Here is a 10,068-nt window from a genome sequence, read left to right on the forward strand (position 1 = left end):
CATTTTGCTCTTGGTAAAACAGAGAGAAGAGGCCAGTGCAGCAGCTCATGGCTCATAAACTAATAATAAATGGTCTGTGAAAGGTAGTTAGGAAATGCAGCTGCACTACCAGCAGTCTTCAGATCAGTAAGCATAGATGCAACAGAAAATGTTAAGAGGGCAAAAAATAAGAAATGGCTGAAAATATCCAGGTTAGAGAATGAAAAGGGAGTACAAACGAACAAATCAGGCTGAGGCTTATAATTAAAAGCCACCAAAAGAAAATAAATTCAGAAAACAAACAAACAAACAAACTAAAAACTCAGTAGTTAGGCCTAGATATCAATGTAGTCTTCTTCAAAAGAAAAAAAAAAAAGTAGATAGAATTAGATGCTTAAATTATATATACATAGGTTGTGGTTAAAAATAATAAAAAGGGCATCAGAAGTTTGTAAATGCAAAGCAAATAGAATAAAGAAGAGACAGTTGTTAGAAAACATTTGTGTCTGGTTTGAGCAATTTGCTGTGTCTGTTTTCATGGTGATTGGTCCTGTCCTTGTGCATGGATGTGTATCATATCTCACGGCTGATTGTGCCTCCTCTACAAGTAGGACCAGTTCACAGAGCCACCCTTTCCAGTGACAGCACCTGAGTACCATTATCCCATGTGGAAACTGAGGGACCTGTGGAGAACACACTGACATGGTCTAGTTTCCCAGCCTCGAGAAGTTGGCATTGAAGCTGCAGATGTGACTAAAGCAGAGCCCATAGGAGCAGGGGGCAAAGATGAGGCAGATCATGGGAGAGCTGTGACAGGGGCTGGACTGGAGAACTGCTTTTCTTCCATTGCACAGAGGCCAAACCCACCACACTCAGTTGCTCGCTGGTACATCAGCAGAGCAGGAAAATCTATGCAATCTGGGCAGGCTCTTAAAGGAGAAACCAGTCTGAATGCTCTGCGTCACTCTTTTCTACCTCGAGCTCTAAGAAAGAGGACATCAAACGGAAATATGTTCAAAAGAGAAAGGCTAAAGTAATACAGACATCTCCTTCAGTGGGTTCAGCTGACATCACAACAATGTCATGAGCAAGAAAGGAGTTGTCCCTGGCCTTTTCTCTCCCTCTTATCACTTACAGTCATCCACTTAATTAAGTTCCCAATGCCATGCTTTCTAGTTTCCCATCATCCTTCCACACTCCCAGCATCTTTAATGTCACACATTTATTTCCACGCTACCTAGTGGTTTGTTACAACTGCCTACCTGGATGGCCTTATCCCAAGAAACAGGTAAGATGCCCTCATGACCATCCTAGAAACAGTTTGTCTATCATCGATGACAAATGTCCCACTGTCCAGGAACACCCAACCTAGAAAACATCTCGAAATCCCTTCCAGTGCTGCATATCCTGGTTTTCATGAAATAATGGCATGTGTCCACAGACCTGAAAGTATGTCCAACTACCTATATGGGCTTTTTATTTCCAAGAAAGGCCTGAATATTTTTATTCTACACACAGTTTGCATTTCCAATAGTTTATTATTACTTTTAAAGAATCTAGTTAAGAAGGAGAAATATGGTTCCTATGAAGCAGATACAGAATTGCCAGAACAGCCTCAGTTTGGCGCAGTTTTGGAAATCTGGAATTATTTGCTAAGTAAAAGGGTTTTGCTGTTATATGATACATTAAATATTCCCCTAAGAAATCCTTTAATCAAGGAAATGTTTTGTTTCTGGGTGGAATTGGACTGTGGGCTAAATCATCATTCATGTCAACTAGAGTTTATAGTGTCAAAGGTCTGAAACACATAGGGCATCATTTACAACTGGTAAAGATGGCTTATAGCTTGCTCTAGGTCATAAATTATCTGTCTGCCCACCTACCATCTGCACATTTATTGCTTGTATGCCATTTAAATGTTTTTTTAAAGTATTTCAGCTTAAATAAAATTAGCAATGGGCAAAAAGAGACGAATTTAAATTGGCTGCTCAATTCCAAACCTTAACAGGAATTTAAAAGGGCTTTGGAAATGGCTTGATACAGCCTTGTTTCTCAGTCTCCTACTGAATGCTGTGTTTTCTCACTGGGGCGGGAACCACAGGTCATCCTCAAATGACGGAAACCACTTAGCTAATTTGGTGCCTTTCTGACTTAGTACTTACACCATCAGCAGAACAGGTGATTGAGAACTGCCTCAGTGTTGAACGTGTTAATTAATGCAACCATAGGCTCCTGGGCCCTGATAAAGGAGATGGTTCCTTCTGCAAGTTACTGCTGAAGTCCCTGGAAAGCCAGAGGTATAAGGAGGTCAGGAACAAACCCTGAACTCCACAGCAGTTTTCTTTATCTCACAGGAAGCCTGCTTCTAAGCTGTAGGAGAGCAAGCCTGAGGCTATTTGTTTCCAGTGCTTTCCCTTCCCCAGAGCGAGTGGTTTATGCAGGTTTGTTTCTGACTGCTTTGGAAGCACAGTGATTCCAAGTACAGCAGTTCCCTCAGCCACTTTTAATTGCTTTGTAGCATGAGTGCTACAGCTCACAGTGCCCTCTCAGATTTTTTTGGCTTGCAGTAAAATCCACATGTATGTGAGTCCAGAGAAGTCCTGCATGTCTTCCCATGGTACAGCAATCTCATAGCTGCAATGGAGGCAGCTCTCCCAGTGCTCAAAGACCTGACCAGAACAAGGTGCCAGGCAAGATTTCTAGCAGGCTGACAATACTGCCTTCCCCCAAACCAGTTTTTAGGCAGCTGTACCTCTGCCTGTGCTTTCTGTGTGCAAAAAACTGCACGCACATTTTAGGTTAAACCCATAGCTGGATTGCAGATGATTCATGAAGTGGCTGCTTCACTGTGGGAAGGCTGGTCAGTGGCTCAGGGCTTCCCCTCACAGCATGTGAATCATCCTGTCACGGAAGGATCCCAGTTGGAAGGGATCTCGGGAGATCCTCAAAGCTGGGTCAGCACAGAGTTTAGACCAGAAATGACACGATGCGACTCTTCTGCCAGTCATGGTGGGAGCAAATCCCTCTTGGCGCTTCCTGCCAAGGAGGTGTGTGGGTGCCTGTGAGAAAGAAGAGGAGGGGAGGAGATATGGTCTGTTTTAGGAACCGAGATAAGAAACTCTACCGGCAGTTGAGCCCAAAAGGCTGTAGGGAAGGAAGGAAGGGAACAGAGAAATTAATCTTGGGCGTTTGAGATAAGAGTCATGGTTTCAGAAAGCATATTTTTTTTATTTATTCTTCAGAACCTTGAGGACTGGGAGCAAATTATGATATATGGTCTAACTCCTCTGATCTTTTATGTCATGCAGGCATTTGCACTTAGGGCAAGTGACTGAAGAAAAGCTGTGCTGCTGCTTGTGCTACCTCTGCCCAGGATAGGGACAAATGGAATCACATCAGGTACAAGAAAAAGGAGGAGTCAGCGCATGCTTTATCAATTCTACATAATGCAAACTGGTCCTGAGGGAAATCTCTCCCTATCGTGAGACAGAGTAAACCTGGCAAAGGATAAAATGCATCTTTAGCCGCTACCCTAAAAAGACTGCATCTTTTCCATGGGCACCTTTCTTCAATCAGGAATTTCTGACTGTTTGGTTCAACCTCCACTGACAGTAGCTTCTTATTGTACTTAAGCCTGATCTGCCAGGATGCCAACTTCATATTCTCAGGATAATCACAAATTACAAATATATTTGTTTTAGATGTCCGTGGCACTCACAGAAATACAGTTTGCAACTTGTACCTGCCCAGATCCAGTTTAGGAACATCACTAAAATAGTTGCATCCCCTTTAAGACAGTTTTTCATGAAACAGTATGAGCATATAATATCTTCAAGGTTTGGTTTCCAATGCAATTGTCATAATGATTTGCAACTGGTAGTGCCCCAGTTTGATGTCCCTGTGCTTTTTTGAGTCAGACAGTAAAGATGAGCAGCTGGCACCAGAGGTTCACCTCATCACCTTACTAACTCCCATTTAGTCCCATTTCAGTGGGAGTTGTATGTGTCTAAGGACTTCCATGTCCAATGGAATGTCCACGGACATTCAAGGTCAGGTCTTCAAAGCTCTCTGGCACATGCAGGGCTCCTTGGGATGCTCACGTTTCTACACCGGTGAAGAACCTCTAAGAGATGCAAAGGGGGATTTGGGTATCTCTAGGAATCCCCTCTGTCTCCTGCATCCCTATAAAGTCTGCTGTAGGGCATACTGGAAGCAGCAAAGGTCCTTGAACTACATCCACTCCCATCAATTCTATAACAAGAAGTTCCTTTTTCCTTCCTGTTGTTTACAACCCCATATGGTTTGCTGTGGTAATTCTCCTGTAACCAAGTTAGGTGGGTGACCAGCAGTACATGCAAAAGATGATACATATTCAAAATGCAGAAACTTTTGTTTCAAAGGAAGAAAAATCCACTGTTGATGTCGCAAACTTTACCCCAGCATAGTGAATAATTTTTGTCCATCTTCATAATTGTAGGCATTGTGCCACCAGCAAAGAACTATCTGTTCTGCACAATTAAGTTCTTTACTTTATAGAGACTGACAAGGAGCTTTGTGAAGTGCCAGAATAATAACTCCTGGGAGAATCAAAACAGGGGCATGGAAACACTTGTACAGCTTTTGAGAAGTCTCTTGCTGTGAGTTACTTTTGGGTGGATGAATGGGTAGATAAATCAATAGGCACATAAACAACAACAGACGGAGAAGATACACAGTTCACTGAAGTTTATAGTTCTCTGGAAAGGTAAATCTTGCATAGCAGCTCTGGGTTTGCACACAGCAGCATACTGCATTGTTATTTCCTAGGTGTTGTGGCAGGCTTATCAATCCTGAACACAGCAGTGCCTCATAGCATGCAATGGAGCCACAAACTCAGAGTGTGCTGTGCTACCCTTACAGGAGCTTCCACAGACATGTGAAGGTCTAACTGCAAGACAACAGCCTCCCAAGGGATGGCAACTTTTGTAAAAGGCCAAATCCAATTCTGTGATCCTCCTACTGTTGTATCGTGCTGTAATTTCTAATGTTCATTCTATGTGAAACATGTTTGCCAAATAGGTAAAAGTTATCCCCATCAGTTTACATAAAATAGACCAGCTACAAAGAATCCAGTAATGCTACAAGGTCACTCAGAAAGCTTTTTGCTCAGTCAGAAGGAAAACCTTGATTTCTTGGTCTGTGTTTATGTTGACCAGTAGGGTGGTGTGTGGTATACTCAGGGATCGTATTCCCTTGAAAGTGCAGATGAGACACTTTTTCAGAATATGCCAGGGCTTCTGTCCAGCTCACATGCCCTCTGGGGACACCAGGCCCTGGAGGGGGCAGGTGGCACATGCCTGTGTCTCATTTCAGCACGGCGTGGGAGCACACACCTCAGAAATGCTCCTGGGTAGCACCAGCACAGGCATAGTTTAAACTCCTTTCCAACATTGTTCTTCTTCTCGTTTCTGTCATAAGCGCCATCCCAAAGAGGACGGGAGTATAATTCTTGTTCTGATTCGATTTTCTATTAAACAAAAGAAACGCTGTGGTACTTGTCCTATTCCTACAGCTACAGATCCATGGGTTAATATATAACCAGTATATTCCTGAAGCATTTAAGTTGCTATTTCCCCTCACTTTGCCAAGGTAATGAGGTGTTTGATGAAGGGAGTTCAGCTGCAGACCTGCAAATGTACATTCTGTAGGCTAGAGAGAAACCACAACAGGCTCTTGCATTTAATATTCTGATAAATTGGGCACTTCTGCACCTTACATCAGGCAGTGACACAATGCAGCCTTGTTAATCCAAATAGAAACTGCTCCTTCAGTAATGGAGTCTAGGTCTGTTTCAGCAAAATTAGATTTGCATCGCTAATTCAAAACACCATAAAAATCCAAAGGATGCTCTGGAAGTGGAGGTTATCCGCTCATCTGTTCAGATAAGTGAAGCATAAAGCCTCAACCATGTGAGGAGGTAATGGAACAAGTTGATGTCACCATACAGCATTGGTTAGTTAGATTAAAAGAGCATATCTGGTGATGATTGTTTTCTGAGAAACACATCAAGAAGTGTATTAAAACAGCTCAGAATCACTGATGGGTTTTGTTATCTACTGCCCAGTTTCATATTGCTGATAACTCCAAGGCCATCCTTCTTTTTCAAGACTTTGAACAATGTAATTGAGGTTTCTTGGAAATAAATCAATACTTGATACCACTTCTGAATAACGTGCTCACCAGACAATCTGCCTTCCTTATTGAGACACAGCTAGGAGTCACTGGTGTCAGGGTTTAAGCTCTCACCTTTTTGCTTGTGTGTTTATTTTGTCAGGGAGGTTTTCTGGTGGCAGTTAAAGCCTCAGCCCTTTCTTTTCCAAGCCACAGCTGCTGTGCTGCAGCACGCAGGCGCTCCACGCCAGAGGACAACCGTGATCGACTCTGGTTTCATTAACCCCCTCTGCAAATGCAGGTGGATGGCAGACAGTGGTTGATTGACTGCAGTTTTCAGCTGTCATCTGCAAGAGCAGTTCATCACGCTTTGCCTTTCATTCATCCTCTGCTCCTCGGTAGTATACACAGAAAATGAGAAAGCAATAGACTCTAAACAGCATTACTCAGTGGGGAGGAGAAAGGTGCTCTGTGGGGTACTGTCCTGAAACAACTGTGCCTCTGCTTTTAGCTGCACATGGTAGCACCTCTCTTTGAGGCAACAGGATGGGAAGTCATTTTAGTAAAAAAAATTATTTACCTTTTTTAAACATGATTAATTCAGGACCTGGCAAAGTTTAGGTAAATTCTGTGGAGTCTTGAAACTGTTTAGTCTAAATTTTAAGGGAAACGAAATTGCACTTTTGAGTGGTTAGGTCATAGGTAAGCCCTAAGACTCTTACTTTTGCTTTGAAATGAAGCTGAAATAGGAGGATTTACTAAAGCCTCTGAAGACTGGAGGTTGTGTTAAAAAAAAAGCCAACCAACCAAAACAACCACAGAGGTCTTGATATTGAGTTAATTCATCTATGATGCCTGACCCTTTCCTCTGCAGTGTGGGACAAGAAGGACCAAAACCATGTTTTCCCTTTGAAGTTTCCTTAGAAAGAGCCCCCAGTAAAGACCATCCACCAGAGAGATGGTGTCATTTTGCCACATGTGCAGGCAGAGCCCAGCTCCAAGCTAGCTTCATCCAATGCAGACACTGGGACATAACAGAGGAAAACCAGGGTAAGCAAGACTGGATGGTAATCACTGATAGACAGAGGTTATCTTTAATCTCTTTTGGTCACATTCACCAGAGTGCTGCAGAGAATCAAGTTCCTGTTCTTCGTACAACCATCTAACAGGGCTAAAGCATCTAGATATTTAGGATTAAACAGTCTGTCTTCTCATATGGATTATCCTAAAATGCTCTCTAAAGAAGCAATTGCTAAGGAATTTTGGTGTAATTTATGGTGTGGAGAGGCACTTGGAGCCTAATGCTGTCTCTCTCCATACCCTTGGATGAACCTTACATCTGACACCCAGACAAATTGCCTAAATTTGGCATGCCATTTAAGAGCACAGTGGCCTAAACTCTCTACAGTGGTTGTGGTGAGAGAGACATCTCCAGATGACATTCTCCTTTGTCATCTCCCACCACTGACCATGACAAGGGCTGCATGCCACTTTACCCTCCCACTGCTGAGTAAGGCTTGAATGGAGAAATCTTCACCTGCATCTCTCCTCATCCTCATCATTTCCATGAAATGAGATGCAGCACATATGTACTACAGTAGATAGAAGTACCTAAAGCAGACAGAAGAGCCTAAATCAGGTTTCAAATCGCTGACTGTGAAAGATGCTATGTGCTCTTGCTGCAATAGCACCTAACAGAGAATGTAAGAGCTCAACACAGAGGTCTCTCATCTGCCTGAGAAACGTATTTTCCCTTCTGTGGCAAAGGATATTTGAAGAGCTGGTGAGCATGAACTGGAATTTTCTGTTGAAATACAGCACGAAAACCTTTCTTTAAGAAGCTAAATGGATAAAAACAGTGCATGAAATTGAAGTTGATAATTAGCAAGTCAGTCCCAGGGAGGAGATCACTACTTCTTTGACCTTAGGGCTTTGTGCAAGGGCTGAGAGGCGAAGCACATCTCTGCAGCACAGCAGAGCCCACAAGGTTTTACCCGAGGAAATGGCAATGCAGTGAGTTAAGCCTCAGAAAATAAATAAAATAAAGTATAATAAATCATAGATCAAAGGTAATGTAAAGAAGAAATTGGTCCTAAGCTGCCTGCCAGAAAATTAACCTGAAGAGCTAATTCTCCCAGAGCTGCTCACAGTCTTGTCAGCAGTCCCAGCATGCCACCCATCTGTCTGTAATAGATGGGATGTGGTTTTCCAAGTCCTTCTTGGTTGGAAAGATAGTATAGACCTGCCTTTCACTTTCTAAATTTCACAGACATACAATCACAGACACTTTTCAGGCAATTACTGGTATTTAATACTTCTCTACGTAGTTATTGCTTCCCTCTGCATGTCACTGCAATGCTGTGGCCCCGGCCCACAGCCACTGTTGTCAGTGGAAAGCCTCCCCAGGGACTTTTGCTCTGTCTTCTGGTGAGGGACAGGAACCCTGAATGAAGAAAGATCTTTGCAGCACAACTCAAATATTCACAGGATTTAGGATCCAGAAGAGCTATCAGATCACACAGTCTGTCCACCTCAGGACCACACACACTGGATCACCCATTTACTCTGGCTCCAGGGGCAGGGACCTGCACTTCTCTCAGGCATCAGTTCCAACCTTGTGTCACAGATAGAAGCACCTCTCACTATCTGGGCTTTTTTCCTCCATGCAATTGCATATTCTAATACACTCATTTCCTAGTCCTTTCTTTGCTAAACTAACCAAACGCGAGCTCTTTCAGACTTTCATTTGCAGGCATTTTTCCCATCCCTTGAGTCACCTTTTATTGCTTTATCATCTCCTCCCTTATGACATCTACTCTGAAATTGTGGCTACCGGCGCTAGATATACTTTCACAGTGGGAAATCATGCCCCTTGCTCATCACTCACCATACAAGCTAGAATTATGTTTTCAGCTCTCCTTACCATGTACTGGGCAATTGGAGCTCATCAAGGCTTCCAAGAGACAGCTCTCCACCTCTTAGCAGGGTCCTGTGTTCCTTGTTGCTAGACTTTGCCAAGTTTTGCTCTTGGCTTCTAATGCTTTTTGTTTTGGGAAGCCTGGTGTACCAGGAATCCAGACCTGTGTAGATAAACCTTCTGTGATTCACCTCTACAAAAAACTTTGTGCCTGCCGTTAACTGGTAGCAAAGACTTTAGGATGGTTTTGTGATGATATATCTTTACGTCAAACAGACAAGGTGGACTTTTTTTTTTTTCCCTGCAGTGTCATAGCAGGGTATGATGGGTGAGCAAGAGAAAAAGAGAAGGGCAAAAGCCTGAAGAGACAGCCAAGCCCAGAGCTGCTAGCATGCCTCAGTTGTACTGTAATCTGCACTCCCACCCTTGTACTGCAATGAATAAGGGAGGCAGGGACACTTTTAAAATAACTTTCACTGCAGTCACGGTTATGATGCGTACTTGTAGAATCACTCCACAGCTATGATTTGCCATTACACAGTCAGGTCACACTTGGTAAGCAGGATATAAAACTATGCACAATTCACAGGTGGGGCAAAGGTGACTGGCTCTCACAAGGTGGTGCTGGTAGGGAATGTGTGTGCAAACGGGTGAATTTGAGTCACGTGAAGAAAACTGAGATGAGTGACACCACCTTTGATTGGGCAAACAAGTTTAATGTTCTCTAAGGCAGCCTGGTAATACTTAAAATTTCATTGATATCTTTTATAATGGCTTTTTTTTTTTTTTTTTTTTTGACATACCTTTCCAATATTTTTAAGATCACATTTGCCTTTTCTTTTCCATGGCTTCTTCAGTTCAGTGGCTTCTAGTCACCTGGTCTTTTTCTCAGCCATTCACTTCAGAAAAGCTCTAATCTGATGGCTGAAACCCTTGTTATTAGATCCTAAGTATTCTTGAATTACATTCCATTTCATTAAGATATTCTGAGTCCTCTCTGTACTGGCAAAAATTATTTAAAT

The sequence above is a fragment of the Aythya marila genome, assembly GCF_965140915.1.
Source record: "Aythya marila genome assembly, chromosome: 1".
NCBI lineage: Eukaryota > Metazoa > Chordata > Aves > Anseriformes > Anatidae > Aythya > Aythya marila.